The 17,399-nt window shown below is 40.4% G+C and overlaps 1 protein-coding gene and 1 long non-coding RNA gene across 2 annotated transcripts in view; one reads left to right on the top strand and one right to left on the bottom strand.

Annotated features, from left to right (window-relative positions):
- NAV3 (neuron navigator 3) overlaps positions 1-17,399 on the top strand; it is an 862,925-nt gene that overhangs the window by 477,670 nt on the left and 367,856 nt on the right. The window lies entirely within an intron of this gene.
- On the bottom strand, positions 7,675-15,678 carry LOC120380311. Its single transcript, XR_005587703.1, has 3 exons — positions 15,559-15,678; positions 14,210-14,285; positions 7,675-7,791 (listed from the first exon to the last, which is right to left on the bottom strand). It is a non-coding gene; the product is annotated as an uncharacterized LOC120380311 (long non-coding RNA).

Genomic DNA, 17,399 nt, shown 5'->3' with positions numbered 1-17,399 from the left:
CTTAGAGACTAACAAATGTATTTGGGCATAAGCCTTCATGATAAATTTGTTAGTCTCTAAGGTGCCACAAGGACTCCTATTTGTTTTTGCTGATACAGACTAACACGGCTACCACTCTGAAACCTGTAATATCTGAGTATCTTCCATGTAAAATCAATAGCATCATCAAAGTCCCTACTGGACTCTCACAGAGTCTCTAGCATTTCTCCCTTTCTGAGGTCAAAACTCTGTGTGGAGAACATTTTTTTGTTTGCTTTATTTTGTTTGTTTTTGGAGGGGGAGAGTTGGTTGGGGTTTGGGAATAAAAGGGGTGTTCAGTTTGCGTGTGTCACTCAGGGTGAAAAGGGTTCACCTCCTTGAGATACATCCAAGGAAAGGGTGAAAATAATATGTTTACATGTATTTAAAATCAGGTAAAAACACCTGAAGCTTTAGGATTTGAATCCCTTCGTGATTTTGCTTAAACTAGCACCTTTGGTGTATTCCTCAGAAGTGGCAATTGTGGCAAGCAACTTCTAACCTTTACATAACCCATTGCCCTTCAGATGTTTATATTCCTCTCACAAATGAGTTTTGACTTCAATTTGGCTCCAAGTGGAGTGGGAGAATTTAAATAATAATAGAAAACCCTGCTAATTTCTCAGTTCAGTTCAGAGCAGCTTCAGTCTGAGCCAGAGCTGTTTCAAAGATCTCACATAAGAAATGCTGAATAGCCCAGTCTGAAGCTGACAGTTTAAGCAAATACCCTGATGGTCCTAAAGTTCCCAGATGCTTCACTACTTTTTTAATTTATTTAAAACCGATTTACATAAATATAAAACATAATCCCCTTTCTCTCCCCCCCACAAAATATTAAAAGGTAACTACTGTGCATATAAGGCCTGGTGCAACAACCTTTGGAATCAGTGGAGAGACTCTGAGTCCACTGGGAGCTGAACTGGATCTACTCCAAATCTTTTGAACAATTAATCATTTTAGGGCCACAACTGTTAGTGGGAGCTTTGCCTGAATAAGGATTTCTTAAAGGCTGCAAGATTTGGCCCTCAGTTGTTGTGTGTCATTTAAAGTACTGTGTAAATCTAAAAATAATAGGCCAGATTCTCAGCTGATGTAGATCAGATATAGCTCCTCTGGAGTCAGTAGAGATATTTAAACCAAACTGAAGACCTTATCCAAAAGGATAAAAGTTAAATGGACATTGACAGAGGTGACAGGACCAAAGTTTGACCTGCTCATCTCTCTCACCAGCAGAAGTTGGTCCAGTAAAATATATTCCCTCACCCATGTTGTCTGTTCTAAAACTGACTATTTCTATTTGAAAAAGTCTCATGTTGAGTGCCTTTATATAAAACCAACTCTCCTTTATAAGGGATTAGGGCAGGGAGGGGTCTGAGCAATCTTGAAATCCCAACTCCAAGAAAATCAATCCATCATCTCAGGAGGAAGATGGACCAGACAACCTGATAGGCATTTTTCAATTCCAATTTCTGCAGCATTGTCAATGACAAATGGAAGGGGTTTAGTTCATTTAGATCACTCGTGTGCTCATGCAGATTTCATTGACCCACTGGCTCCCAAGAATAGAAAACTGAAGGTAGTGTAATGCACATCTTTCAGTAAAGTGACAAAGAAGGAAATTTGTAAAGAGAAATGTTATATGAAGAGGGCTCAATTTTGGGGCCACTTAAACTTGACAAATAGGTGGCATAAAATTTTAAGGGCAATTTTTTCCTGGTGGAAGAATGTTAGAACTAATTGAATTTATACCAGGCATACCTTTGGCTGAAATATTATAATGTAATGCATAGTTTAACAAAATAACATTTAATTGTATTAATTTGAAGTATTCGAAAAAGCTATTTGTAATGTTTTCAGAGTTATCGACCCAGAAATGTTTACAGGGTGCACACATAATATCACTCTATGGGGATCTATCTACTGGGCAAATAGATATCACTCCATAAACTATTGAAAAACATGTACCATGTTCCACAGTCTAGAAACAGAAGGAATTAAATGGCCAGGTTTTACAGGGTGTCATCTGCTTAAGCGACATAAACTAGTGTTTTCATACACAAACTGCTCCCACACCCCTTCCTCTGAAAATGTCTCTCCTAATATTTACATTTCAAATAATCAGAGTTTTCCTTGATTTTGAAAACAAATATTTCCAATTATGGTTTGTGTTGAAAATGCCAACATTTTGTAGTGACAATGACTAGAGTGGGTCAAAGGACAAGAGAGGTCCTCAGTAAATAAGTGGAACATTCAGATATATGCTGGGGATTTGGAATCTTAAGCTACTGTGTATTTACAGTAGAGCTGGAGGCCAAATTCTGCTCTTGGCTACTGTGCTATAAATCCAGAGTAACTCACCTGAAGTGCAGAGTAGTTGTTCCAGGTTTATACCAGGGTAAGTGAGAGCAGAATTTGGCATTGGGCGTATGTGTTTGTCTTGAATATAAACGAGGGTGAAACATAGCTCAGTCACTGACCTTAAACAAAACCTCTTAAGGTTCAGAACTCAAGTGATGTGTCCCCTCCACTCTCAGTTTAGTTAATAAAGCTGGGGGAACATATATTCCTATTTCTTATGCTCCGGCATTTGTCTCATAAGAGACATCCCAGAATACATAATATTTGAATCAGACGGTGCTGAGACACAGCACAGATTATTGCACAACTTCTGAGTTCTTAACTTGAGAAAGTCACATAGAAAGAGTTGATTGGGAAGGTGTTTAGATATTATGGTGATGGATGCCAATGTAAGAACCTGGATAGACAGATAGAAGGTCAAAAGGAAGGAAGTATTGTGGGCAAAAGATGCTGGAGCTTGTTTGAGGGATTAAACTGTAGAGAGTTGAGAAGGTTAGATAATGAGAACAAGGGTGACAGGAGCCTTGGGAAAACATCACGAGGAAGAAGGATGATGGGAATCAAGATTACAGGGGATCACAGGGAAAGTGAAAGAATTTCAAAAAGTTCAAGTTTTCAGAAGGGAATTGAAACTTTTTCAGCAATTAACCTAACTGAACCTTTCAAGTCCATCCATGGCTAGCTACAGACCCAGCTGCTCATCATTTGTGCTGCAGGAATTATAGTGCTATACTGATATTGTTTCTGAAAGGAGAACAGACATTGCCTAAATTCTCACGCTGGGGGTGGGTAAAAAGGGAGAGAGAGTTTTGAAGAGCAGAGAAGAAAAAGAAAAGAAATCTAGTTGCAGCTTTACTATATGTAGGGGGGCAGATCCTACTGATGTAAATTGACGAGAGTCCATTGAAATAACTGGAACTAGGCCAATATATACCAGCTGAGAATCTGGACCATATTTTTCATTGTAGTATCATAATCAATGGAACTGGACTCAGGGGGCCCATTTTCCCTGGAGAGACTATTATTGAAGGAACAGAAGGGGAACAGAGAATGCGGGGAGTAAGGCTGGAAGAAACTCAGCACATGGACAGAGTTTAATGAAGTTCCAGTTGTTCAGCTTAGCCTGCATTCAGCATCACTCTTTGCTAGTGCAACATGGCGGCAGCAGAGGAGCTGTGAGTTCTCAGCAGTGCAGCAGCTGGCAGTCTGAGCTATGGATCTCGGTCTGAAGCCCCCTGAGCCCTGGATTTTGTACACACAAACCTAGCCCAGCAACGAACCCAGTGGAAGGAGGAGTTTGAACTGTACACAGACCTACTATTCAGGAGGATGACAACAGTGGGAGAGCCAACCTTTTTATTTTACCTTATTGGGGGACAAGGCAGAAAAGTCTGCACCACGCTGAAGCTCACCCCTGCCTCAAGTCTCACTGCAGTCCTAGGAGCTACTGCTCCTCAAGCAGGACAAAACTTTGGTGTGACACAGGTTTCTCTGTAGAGACCTATCTAAAGGAGAAGGGACAGAGCCCTGGGTTACTGCCTTAAACACACAGGCTGCTACATGCAATTTTGGTGTCTTAACAGACTCCGGTTTGGGACACAATAGTTTGCAGCACTTGATATCAGCACTTGTGGGAGTGACCGCTTTGGGATGGTGATTTCACAGACAGATGCTTAGTAGTGGGGCATGCAGTGGAAGCCTTCAGAGAGAGAATGAAAGTGCTACAAGGCACAACATCCCCAGAAGGACATGCAGTGAGACACCAGCAAAGGAGAGCAGGGTTCCATACCCACAGGGAGATGCATTTAGTGTGGGAGACAGCATGAGCAGGTAAAGGAGAACCGCCCGCACTAGGACAACACTGCAAGGAATGTGGCAAGCTGACCCATTTTAGCAGTGTGCAAGAGCAGAGGACAATCTCAGTAAGATTCAGTCAGACTTGTACAAGAGGGGAGGGGATGACACATCAGACAGCAGTGATGACATTGTGACTCTCCTTGAGTCTCAGAGCATATCAGGTTCAGGCTGACAGGACAAGAAAGCAATAACGGATAATACCAACCTGTGTGCATGCAACAATGTTAATAGGAAAATGCCCTGTGCAATTTCAGCTGGATAGTGGGGTCTCCTGCAAAGCTATTCCTTGGGGTGAATTGGATTTGAACACACCCATTACAAAGAGCACATGCAATCTAATAATGTACATCGAGAGCATCATGTGATCCACAGGAAAATATGAACTCCTAGATGCTAGCCTGAAAAATAACAGACAGTACTAACTGAAGTTTGTAGTAGTGAATGATGAGCACCACTCTTGGGGAATACAGGCATACAAGCCATAGATCTGATCAGGGAGCAGCATCAGAAATTAATATCTGTAGTGCAGGAAGCAAAAGGGGGAGTCCCAGGTACATTGTTTTCAAAGGCAACGGGTACCTTGAAGAAAAGCTGTGACTGGAAGTGGACCCCATAGTGGACTGTGTGCTTATCACACAAAAAAATTCCAATGCCACTAAGTAATCCAGTACGCAAAGAGCTCACGAGTCTGCAGAGCAGGTGTATCATAGCACTTGTAGAGGCCAGTACAGGCTGTGGAAAGCAGCATTGTAGTGGTAAAGAAGGCACCAGGCAAAATATTGCCAGAACTTTCCAAAGCCAGAATCTTTATGTTACGGGTTTTGGCACATACATCTGGATAAAGGGTGCAACAGGCTTCAACTGTTGCAACACAATTTGGTGGCTACAGAGGGCTGCACATGCTAATGGACATAATCCTAGTATCAGAGGAGTTCCAGAGAAGATTCCCCAAGCAATTAACCGACTGCCTGGGGTGAAAATAATTGCAGATTATATCTCATTGTAGGTGAAGAGAGTAATGATAAAGAAGTGGAATGGGATCATGACAGAAACCTATAAGTTTCTTCTTTGAGTGCCGGCCCCTAGGTTTATTCCACATGTGGGTACACATGGGCGCCATGTGCCTGAGTCTGAAAATTCTTCAAAGTAGCATCTGTTGACCCACGTATGTGCAGTAGGTTACCTCGTATTCTTGGCCGAGGGTATAAGAGATGGTGTGGGTTGATGCCTCTCCAGTTCCTTCTTACCGCCGCATGGCCCCTAGTCGGAATTGTGGTGTTCTTCGTAACTTGTAAAGTGAAGTTATTGTAAATGGTTTTTATATCTAGTTTAGTAGAGTTAGTATAGGATAGTTTCCTACTCCCACCCATTCAGGGGAACTCCTCCCTGGCTCTAGGACTATGCCCAGAATCCCAGGATTCAAGATTGCTTCTCCTGCCCTCGTTCTTTCTGTGTCAGTGACAAGCATAAACGGCGCTTGTGTTGCCTCGATGAAGCACACATCTCTGCAAAGTGCAGTATCTGTCATGCTTTCCCACCCAGAGCTAGAGAGGCCTGAGAGCTCCAACTTAAAAAGTTCCTAATGGCGGTAGCTATGAGGCCCCACTCTGATCCAGGCTGTACATCAGCTTCAGTTGACTAGCAGCACCCCTCCAATCATGAGCCTTGGAGCGGAGCCTTTGCCACTGAAGCCTAAAGATTCCTCCCACAGGGCTCCACATGAGAGGGTACTCTCATGGGCACAAGGACAGATCCCTGCAGATGACTGTCTATAAGAAGCACATTTCCTCTCCGAGCTGGTCCAGGTTGGGTGAGACGTTATGTATGAAACCCACTGTACTGGCTCTGCTGAAGGCCCCTAGGCTGGAGGGCAAGGCATGAAAAAAGAGGGAACCAGCAGTGATGGCATGCCCAAAACAGAAAGATAGAAGCTCCCCAGTCCCATCTAAGAATGCAGGTCCAGACTGCACTGTTGGTATTGCCTCATTTATTGAAAGATTGACCGACTGCGAAAGATGAGCCAGGTCCTTCAAGCGTTTCTTCTGGGACTTCTTCTGGAACAGAGACCTTTGTAACACCAGAGGATGTATTATTTCTCTACATTCAGTTTCCATTCCTTTTTGACCCTGCACTCCTGAGAGACATCCTTACCCCATAGGAGGAATCATTATCCATGTCCTAGAAGCAGCTTCATCCCCACCCAACAGACAGGAATGCCCTGGTACCGATGGTACCACTACTACCAACAGAACCTTCCTTGTAATTGGAGGAGTCAGAGGAGATAGCTGCACCAATTTCTCTGAGAAGGCACAGGAGCCCCAACAGCATTTACCATTCCTTTGGATATGAACTCCCCACCCTCAGGGAGATCTGGTACAGATTCCCTTGCCGGGGGGCTGGGGGAGGCACCTTCCTTCTGGCATACACCAGCATCTTGTGCCACTACACCAAAGAGACACAAGAGGTGTTACTTTGTTCCTGCCAAAGGGGCTGACTTCATATTTTTCCACCCTGCCCCTAAGTCATTGGTGATGCAGGCAACTACAGAAAAAACTTGGTCATACTACCAAAAATCTATCCCGGCAGAAAAGGGCCCAAAGACACTTGGCCTCATAGGTAGGAAGGTCTTCTCCTTGGCAGGTCTCTAATTTTGTATAGCTAGTTACCAAGTTCTATTAGCTAAATACAATTTCAAGTTCACTCCATGTGCAGTGACATTCAGTTCATACTGGTGACTGCACAAGAATGCAAGTGATCTAAAGGAATAGGAGATGCTTAGGAGCCAGCAGACACAATATCCAAAGAGAACCTACAGAGATCATCACAGTGTGGAGAGGCAGAGAGGAGGCCAACTGCACAAAAAGGGAAGAAATTGACAGAAAGAGAGTTTGCTAGATTCAGCAACAGGTGCCAGGGAGACACAGAGAGGTCACTCCAGGTGTGGTGACCTGTTGAGGAGACCAAACTCTCTCAAAGACTACATAACCAGCTGAATCTGTAATAAAGATGAGACTCCAACTTGGTAGCAACCTTGAGACAAAGGGACCCGGGGTGAGCATCTGGGCATCAATTATCTGTTTTTAATGTTGATATTAAAATGTTTTTAAAATAGGGAAAATGTATCATGATCAGTGGAACTGGAGTCAGAGGGCCCAGGGACTTTTATTGACAGATTACCAATGAAACAGAGACACGGGAATTTAGGCTGGAAGCAACTCAGCAACATAAACAAAGCAGTGCACAGGGTTTAATAAAGTTTAACTTGATTCAGCTTAACCAGCAATCACCATCACTCTTTCCAAATGAAACAACTGTGTTGTTGACTGCGATGCCATGAGTCTCTAACAGTGATACTGTCAGCTACCTCATGTAACCTGCTTTCTTCACTGCTAACAATGTACCATTGTTAATGTCTTCAGTGGTGGCTATACATTTGCATTAGTTGATCTTCAGAGAACAGTTACTATCACTTTTGCCATATGCTCTCACTAACTGGCCACTTCATCTTCCTTCTGGTTTTGATATCTTCATGCTTTGTTCATGGTTCATCTTACCATGCTGTAGGTGAAAAAGATTATTATTTTGGCTGCTTATTTTTTTCAAATTTGTGCACGTTGATGTTGCCTTTATGGCTGCCATATGTTTGTTATGTGTTCCTGTTCTAAAAGCTTAGCTGATGGATGCAAGCTGGTGGAGAAGTTTTACCATTTGTCTCCCATGTAACACTTTTCTTGGGCTTGAAGGTAAGTCCAATGTAATAATGTCTCCTTTTTTGTGCATGCTACATCAGTAAGGTAATATAAACAGTATGCTGTGCAGCAGGAAGGAAGCAACTAACATCTGCAGGATCTGAACTTATTTCTGACAGCTGTGTGCTCCTGAGGGCTCTCTTTTTTTGTGAAAGATAAAAACAAACCAGGTGAATTGCCAAGAGATCAATCATGAATTGTAAACATATTATATATGTGTGTGTGCGTGCACATGTATATAGATGGCAAGAGAGAAGAAATTTGTTGAGCTTCTTACTGAAAACCTGCTATTTGATGACTATTTCAGCTTCTATTATGATTGACACAAGGCAGCTGTCTAAAATAGAAGTAAGGTGTTTGGTAATGATAAACTTTAGCATGTTCTTGCCACCTATAGAACAAAATGCTTTTTTTTTTAATTGGGAAGTTTGAGACTAAAACATCTTATTTTGATGGGGACATATAGAATCATGCAAACTGTTGTTGCCAACATTCCAGAATGCATTCCAGAAACACAACAAAATGGTATAAAACACACACTTTCAGGACTAATTGTAGGAAATATTCACATGTAGATAGAAGATACAGTCAGGCAGCTGATATTCACAGTATATGTACTAGGCTTATTTTTACTTGAGATAGAGGAGGGTTAAATAGAGCTCATTCACTCAGGAGCAAGAACATGGTTGAGCTTTTTCCTGGACAGTTCATGACACACTAGACTTTTTTAAACTGTTTTTCCCCCCTACAGTTTTGTGAGTTAAGTTAGCCATCTCAGTGTAAAAACGCACTTATGTTTTGCAGTGAGGGCAAAGCTTTAGTCTGCTTATTTACTTTGCTTTGTCCTCACTGCAAAAAACAAATGTGTTGTTACACAGAGATAGCTAACTTGAGAGAACTGCCTTGATGTACAATTGTAGTGGAGACAAGCTACTATAGTTTTTATCTCCATGTAGGCAGTTAAAGACAACCCCAGATCGGGGGTGTAACATTGAACTTTACTAACTACAGTTCCTGATCTCCGCTAGGTTTGTATGTTAAAATAGATATATCGAGTTAGCTATCTCAGTGAAAAAAACCACACCTACTTTTGTAGTGAAAATATAGCCTAAATGTGCCTGAGCATTAAAGCCCATTAGATGTCTAGGACCTCATTTAAGCATTAGTAATTCTGTTCAGAACAGGACAGCCCTTTGCAGATGGCACAGGGCAGCTCATTTGCAGACACTGAGGTGATGGTTTTGCTGTTCTAAACTGAACTGTGCCTGCATTTATCAGGAAGTGCTGCAGGTTAAATGCCAATATGACCCTTCAGTCAGTGTGGAACACAAGAGATAAAGGATAGGGCTTTTTTTTAAAATAGCAATTTTAAAAAAGAACATAATATTGGAGGAAGGTTTATTTGGTAACAGAATTAGTTGGACTGAAATGAAGACATGCAGTAAATGTGACTACATGCCCACACAGATGAGATATAATGAGGGTTCCTACTCCTTTAATCTATATGGGCTAGCTATACATTGGATCCAGGTATATAGGAGTAAGCAGTTGCTGTGTGTCTGCTTACTCCCTCTCTAGACCTGGTTCATGGGAATGGATGAAAAATGGGTGGAACCTGGGCTGCTGTGCTGGTGCAGAGGGAGTTATAATTTGTTGCTGATATAGACCAGCAGCAAATGGCCACTCCCTGGAATATGAAGAAAGCAAGAGGTAGATTGTGACTCAAAGTGTGGCTCACCCACTACCCCTTGTTCAGGGCCTAATATTAAAATCTCGCCCTAAATGTCTAGACATATTTATTTTTATGCAGTATCCTATATGTTTTGTGTGAACACCAATTATACTAAACTCTCAACACAACCCATTTTCACTAAGTAAAATATGTTTCTGGCTGTTCTTTATATACACTTTTGGCAGTGCAAGTTTTCTCCATATCTCCCAAACTCTCTATGCAGTAATTTCCATAGACTATAGGGATATCTGCTGGTGATAGCAGAGCTGATTGACTTCAAAGTCTCTCTCACTGTTGTTGCCAAACTTGGCCAAGAGTTTGCTCATGACTGTAACAGATGTTTCTGCTTTTTTAAAAAGACCAATGGGAACCTTATGGAGGAGGGTTTTTTTACTTCAGTCCAGAAGTGAATGCCAGCATAGCTGTGATTTTGAAATTCTCTACCCAACTCACAAGAACAAAAGTTGATCAGCAGCAAGTAGATTTGAGCCAGTATTCTTAGGAGCAAAGGTTCCCTTTCCAACAGATGAAAGCATGAGTTTACCACTCTGCCAGCTACTTGATGGCAGATAATCAACAAATTCCTGTTTAGTCTCCATTCCTTTAAGGTGATAGGTCATTTTTACAGTTCATTAGAGAATTTCGCAGTAAGTTTATTTTGTGAAGAAAATTTGGATCAAAATTTTGAATAATTCACACGTGCTGACACAAAGCATTGCTTTGATTAACCTTCTAGATATTACTAGGTTCTTGCCCAGCTAATTAAGAGTTTAAACATTTCCTTAGTATTACAAAATAAGTGAGGTAGGTGTTTTTAGGATTTATAGTTACTTTCATTAGCAATCTTTGGTGTAGGGAAACCTTTCCTGGGAACAATGATGATAGGGGAAGAAATAGGGACCATACCATTTATAGGGGGAATAAAAAGTTTGAACGTCAGTCCAAAATCAAATTCAAACTTATTTTAAAGTTTTAAAAGAATGAGTGATGACTTTCTTTCCTTTTTAGACTTCTTAAGAAGCTTCATATTTCAGCTGAAATTTGTTAGAATCTCTTAAGGCCTAGAAATGTTATATAGGGTTATATATTCTAGGACATCTCTGATCTAGAGTAAGCAAGTTTTGAAATTAGCAGCCATGCAAAGCCCTGGAAAGATGACACAAGAACTGGGAGACCCTTTCATAGGTAGAGAGCCGTTTGGGAATGACAGAAAAGGGATAAAGGGTAGAGGATATTTGTTGAAAGTCCGGGAAAGGATGTTAGAGAGGCCAGTATTCCTGCTAAAGGTCAGGCAAAAGACCTGTGAGACAATGGCTCAAAGAGCAATCAAAGGGGAAGACGACAGAGAAGGAAGAACCAAAATTTAGGATAGGTTTTGAATAATCATTCAGACCAGCTAATCCAAACTGAATTTCGAAGATCTCTTGAGGTTTGCTCATCACTAGTTGCAATACCAGCAGGTTTCAGAATTTTCAGCATTTATCATTTGCTCCATCTGCTTAGTAAGGAAGAAATGGTTTTTCCATTTTTTTTTCGTTTCCTCCTCCTGAAAAGAGAAACTTCTGCTTTCATTAAGCATTACCAGCTGTTCATATGGTCTAGTCTAGTCAATAGGTCAGTGTGTATGCAATTACTATTAGCCCTTGTTCAATATTGCAGCAGTTTTGTTTGTTTCCCAATCATATTGTGTTTAATCCTGATTATTTTAGACCAAACACTTAAATGATTAAATGCAGTGCCCATCATCAGAGAAATAATGATCAGTTATGGGAATATTTTAACTTGTGTGTGTTTCTATTAACCTGAAAGCCTGAAACACTCCAGCAAAAGGGCACCAATCCACTGACTCACTATATAGCCTTGGGAAAGTCACTTATCCTCATGATGATTCCTCTTGAAAAATTAATATTTTAGTATTTGACCTACCTCCCAGAGATGATGTGATGCTAAATTATGTGTAAAGGGTTTTGAAATCCTCAGTTAAAAGGTGCAAAGTCTGAATAAAGAAAGAAAAGGCTATGACCTTTCTCCTTCACACCAATGAACGTAATAAAACCCAAAACTCCCAGTTGCGTCTTAAGGGTCAAATTGCTCATAGGATAACATAGTACCCCTGCATGACAAATGTCCCTCTTGAAAAATTTCCTTCTCCCAGTACACTGACAAAGCAGAAGGATTTCCTTTAGGAAGCAGGATGCACCTTTTTCTGTGGCTGTAGCTATGGTTTGGATTGTATATTACTTTAGGTCCCCGACTGTTATGGAAGACAATCAAATCTTTTGAATTTAGTAGCATTGCAATCAGGATCTGGTTGTTACAAATAATCAATCCATTTTGTATGTTGCCCTTTGTTTAGCAAAATTAATCCACATTTGTTTTGAATGAAATACAATAGGATTATTTTGTTATCATCGTAGCATTTTAACTCAAAGACTGAACAATTGAATCTTATCATTGTCTGACTAACCAGACTTCTTTTTACACACCAGCTAGAGGCTTTTCATGAGTTTAACTCGTCATAAACTCATTACCACAACTTGGCACTACTTAAAAATCTGAGCCCAGTTTACTTGGAATTATTACATAAGTGATGATAATAACACTTTTAATACATTAATATTATCTGTTGCCTTTTTAAATATTAAAATTGATTCCCACAACTATATTTATCCAGCTGTTTATAGCAGGAGGAAAGGGTGAGCTTTTGCTATAACAGCGTGCACAAAACAGTTAACATATCCAAAACATTTTCAGGAGTGGGACTAGCCCAGTTGGAGCCAGCAATTGTACCAGCAATAGCCAGAGCTGTTGTACTAGTGGGGCAAAGTGGGGGAGAAACAAAACCTAGAGCTTTACAGCTTCTGGACCCCAGACATTTAGCTGTTTTGACCCTGGTAACATGCAACAACTTCTCTAACACAGATTACACAGCAGCGGGATCAAGTAAATCTCTTGGCACCACTTGGGGCAGGTGTCCTCCTCCTTGCCTCTTCCTGTGGTCTGAGAGACATTGCCAGCTGTTTATTCCTGCATTCAGTTTGACAAATGTTTGGGGGTGGAGAATAGGAGCAGCCTTCACAGCCCTAGAAGTGTCTGATGTCAGAATTTATATGGAGGGAAAGGAGACTTCTGCTGGAGTCTTATACTGTGGTGGATTGTCTGGCAGAGGTGTGGAATGTTGGAAGGATGACTTGCCAGCGGTTGAGCAGGGAGGAGAAGAGGATTGGATAGTGGTGGAGAGGGTTGGATAGCATGAGCAAATGATGGGGACAAGGAAAGGGGTATTTTGCCTTGGAAAGGGATTTTAGTGGCTTGGGGGCAGTTTTGTACATATCAGGGAACGTATTTTGTAGCAAGCTATATTACTGTTATATAACTCTGTGACTGAATTTTCATTGCCCTCATCTGCCCATCCTCCTATTTCGCCACCTATTGCTGTTGCATCAGGTCTACCATTAGAATGCAGGTCCTGTGGGGGCAGGGACTGTCTCTTCCTACATGTTCATTTTGAGTTCAGGATCTTAATCCTAATGTAATTTGTCCTGTTTTTTTCTATTAAAGTATCATGCTATCTTTGAAAAACTGCAGCATCTGCTGTTTTGGCATAAATGCTATTGTTTTTTAAAGATTTCCAAGGATGCTTTCCCAAACTATGATAATTCGGAGATTTTAGCTGCATACCTGCTGTGTGCTGAGGTCCAGAAAGAAAAAGGCACCAGCCACCGAGACCCCAAGACCTTCTAAGATTTGTATATTTTGCTCAAGATTCATGCACCTGAGCAGCACCTCTCATTTGTTCTATTTACTACAAAGGGCATGTTCCAATCACAATGAATAAAATATTAACCAAACCTGTAGGAACTGGAAGGCTTTCATCTCCTTCATTTTGACATGGATCTGCCCCTCTGTATTATCTCCTGACCTCCCTCCCACTGTCTTGCATATTTTTGCAACAACTGCTATCACCTTACCACCAGCCTCTTTTCCAGATTGTTCCATCAACACTGCACTGTCATCAGTCTTTGGGAGGGTATAAAAGCATGATGCCTAGCAGTTCTGGCCTAACAAACCAACCTGGGAAAATGTTGTTTCTGGACCTGGATTTCCTACGTCATAGCAAACACTGGACTTTTAAATGTGTTTTGCCCATGAAATCTTTTTTTTTCTCGTTTATTTAGGAGTGGGATAGGAAATCCACCCCAAAAGTTACTACAGTTTATAGATGAGATTACTCGGATTTCACACATTTGTTTACTCTTCTATTCAAAGAAGTAGATATGACGACTATTCTCTGACCTGGTAATGCTTATACTGTATGTACACTATTCCATTTTGAGGGTGACATGAACTGTAAATATGTGATTAGCCTGTTAATTATTTTGTGCTTTTAGACAACTGCTGTATAAACAGATTGTTATGGTTAATAATTATTATTTGTTAAGTTTAATGTGCTTAGTACTATACAATTCACCGAAGAATAGTCCTCTCTACTCACCACTTTCTCCATCTTGTTGACAACATTATCATCCATCACGTCACTCAGCTTCGTAACCTGGGGTCATCTTTGACTCCTGTTATGAGATGCATAGATATAGATTGTATTCAAGTCCTGGCACTTCTTTCTCCATAATATCTCTAAGATATGTCTATTTCTCGCTGTCGATACCACTAAATCTTTCATCCAAGCCTTTTTCACCTCTTCTCTTGTTTATAGCAACCTCCTTCCCTCTCTGTCTTTCCTGACATCCACCTTGTTCCCCTCAGGTCCATTCAGAGCACTGCGGCTACGAATGTCTTTCTCGCCCATTGCCTAACCATGTCACTCCCCTCTTGAATTCCTGCTCTCTCTTTTCTCAACTTGGTCAAATACAAGCTTTTGTTCCTTATTTTTAAAGTCCTTCACCAGCTAACCCTGCCGCGCGTACCATTTCGTTTCTTATTGTGTTGCCTCCTGCCCATTCAGCTCCACCAGCAATGCTAGCTTCTATAACCCTGTTTGTCCACTTTGCACACAAGCACTTTCTCCTATGCCTGTACACCTGTAACACCCTCCCCCAGCTAGCCTGCAAAGCCTACTCTTTATTCTTTCATATCCCTTCTCAAGGCCCACATCCACTGTGAAGTCTGTAGGAAGCTGTGAAGAATAGAAGCTAGGAAGATGGCCAGTAGGGACTTCAGATATTTATCTTATTTGCTTGTTTGTTTATCTCTGATTTAGAATTTTTTTAAAATGAACTGACTTGTAACTATCTTGCAGTCTATATAGCGGGCCTACATAGCTGTATACATAGCTTTTACTCAGTCTTCTTCCCTCATTCCTTCAAATTGTTTTACACCCACTTGCTGCATGTTGTCTTTATTAGATTATAAACCCTTCAAGGTTTTATTCTGTTTGTAAAGCACCTAGCACAGTGGAGCCCTTAATCTGATTGAGGCAGTTAGGCAGCAGCATCATAATAATAATAACAATAATGTTATTAAAACAAACTTTGAAATAATAACCTATTACTGGTACTGATCATTGCCTCCAAAGCCTGTCAGCTATACTTTACTGATTACTTTTTTTTTAAGGTAGTAGTAGGTTGCTTACTGATTACTTTTAGGGTTTTTGTGTCAAGCAAGTGGGTTGCAGAAAGAGAGTTCAGGCACCATGACCATCCTCAGGAGAGGAATAGCAAGATTGCCAAAATATGTAACTCAATTTATTTATTTCTCAACATTATAATTTTAAGAAAGAATGTATTATAGTTATGTGCTGTTTTAGGAGAGTATCCTATTATTCCAGTCAGTTCTTTGTCTCATTCATTGTCTATTAGTCGTCAGCGGGTTTTTTTGTCTTCACACCTTTGAGGTGGAACCCGTCACCCTGTGCTTTAGTCCAAGCTCTGAAAATCCCATCTGAATTATCTGCCTCACAACAGCAAAATGGCAGATCGCACATGTCTATTTGTCTACAGCTTTAACTGTAACAGCTGTGTATAAAGATCCCCAAATCCTGACACATACATTCCCTTTATGATGTCGCAGGATGACAATAGATAGCACAAGGAGCCTTCCTCCTTTGTGCTGTATGCAAGGACTTGGAACGTTACACTCTGCTAGCACCCTTGCTTGTAGCAGAGAGGTGCAGTGTATAGATTCATAGATTCCCCAAGGCCAGAATGGACCACTGTGATCATCTTGTCTGATCTCTTATATAACACAGGTCATAGAACTTCCCCCAAATCATTCCTAGAGCACATATTTTAGGGAAAAACATTAGGGCTGTCAAGCAATTAAAATATTAATCGTGATTAAAAAATTAATTGTGATTAATTGCACTGTTAAACAATTATAGAATACCATTTATTTAAATATTTTTGGATGTTGTCTACATTTTAAAATATTGATTTCAGTTATAACACAGAATACATGTATGGTGCTCACTTTATATTTTTTTATTACAAATATTTGCACTGTAAAAAACAAAAGAAATAGTATATTTCAATTCACCTAATACAAGTTACTGTAGTGCAATCACTTTATCATGAAAGTTGAACTTACAAATGTAGAATTATGTACAAAAAATAACAGCATTCAAAAATAAAACAATGTAAAACTTCAGCGCCTACAAGTACACTCAGTCCTACTTTAGTCAATTGCTCAGACAAACAAGTTTGGTTGCAATTTGCAGGAGATAATGCTGCCCATGTCTTGTTTACAATGTCACCTGAAAGTGAGAACAGGCATTCTCATGGCACAGTTGTATCCAGCATCGCGAGATATTTACGTGCCAGATGTGCTAAAGATTCATATATCCCTTCATGCACCAACCACCCTGATGACAGATTCTGCTTGGTAACAATCCAAAGCAGAGCAGGTTGACGCATGTTCATTTTCTTTTTTTATGGTTTGGGTTCTGTAGTTTCTGCATTGGAGTGTTGCTCTTTAAGACTTATGAAAGCATGCTCCACACCTCTTCCCTCTCCGATTTTGGACGGCATTTGAGATTCTTAAACATTGGGTCGAATGCTGTAGCTATTTTTAGAAATCTCACATTGGCACCTTTTTTGCGTTTTGTCAAATCTGCTGTGAAAGTGTTTTTAAAATGAACATGTGCTGGGTCATCATTGAAAACTGCTATAACATGATACATATGGCAGACTGTGAGTAAAACAGAACAGGAGACATACAATTCTCCCCCAAGGAGTTCAGTCACAAATTTAATTAACATATTCTTTTTTTAACGAGCATCATCAGCATGGAAGCATGTCCTCTGGAATGGTGGCTGAAGCATGAAGGGGCATACGAATGTTTAGTATCTGGCACGTAAATACCTTGCAATGCTGGCTACAAAAGTGCCATGTGGACACCTGTTCTCACTTTCAGGTGACATTGTAAATAAGAAGCTGGCAGCAGTATCTCTCGTAAATGTAAACAAACTTGTTTATCTTAGCAATTGACTGAACAAAAAGTAGGACTGAGTGGACTTGTAGGCGCTAAAGTTTTACATTGTTTTGTTTTTGAGTGCAGTTATGTAACGAAAAAAAATCTACATTTGTAATGTACACTTTCACGATAAAGAGATTGCATCTGTATGAGGTGAATTGAAAAATGCCATTTCTTTTGTTTATCATTTTTACAGTGCAAATATTTGTAATAAAAATAATAATATAATGTGAGCACTGTACATTTTTTGTTCTGTG

The sequence above is a fragment of the Mauremys reevesii genome, linkage group 1 (genome assembly GCF_016161935.1).
Source record: "Mauremys reevesii isolate NIE-2019 linkage group 1, ASM1616193v1, whole genome shotgun sequence".
Taxonomy (NCBI): Eukaryota; Metazoa; Chordata; order Testudines; family Geoemydidae; genus Mauremys; species Mauremys reevesii.
Note: the sequence above shows the minus strand (reverse complement) of the source record. Positions and strands in the feature narration are given on the sequence as shown.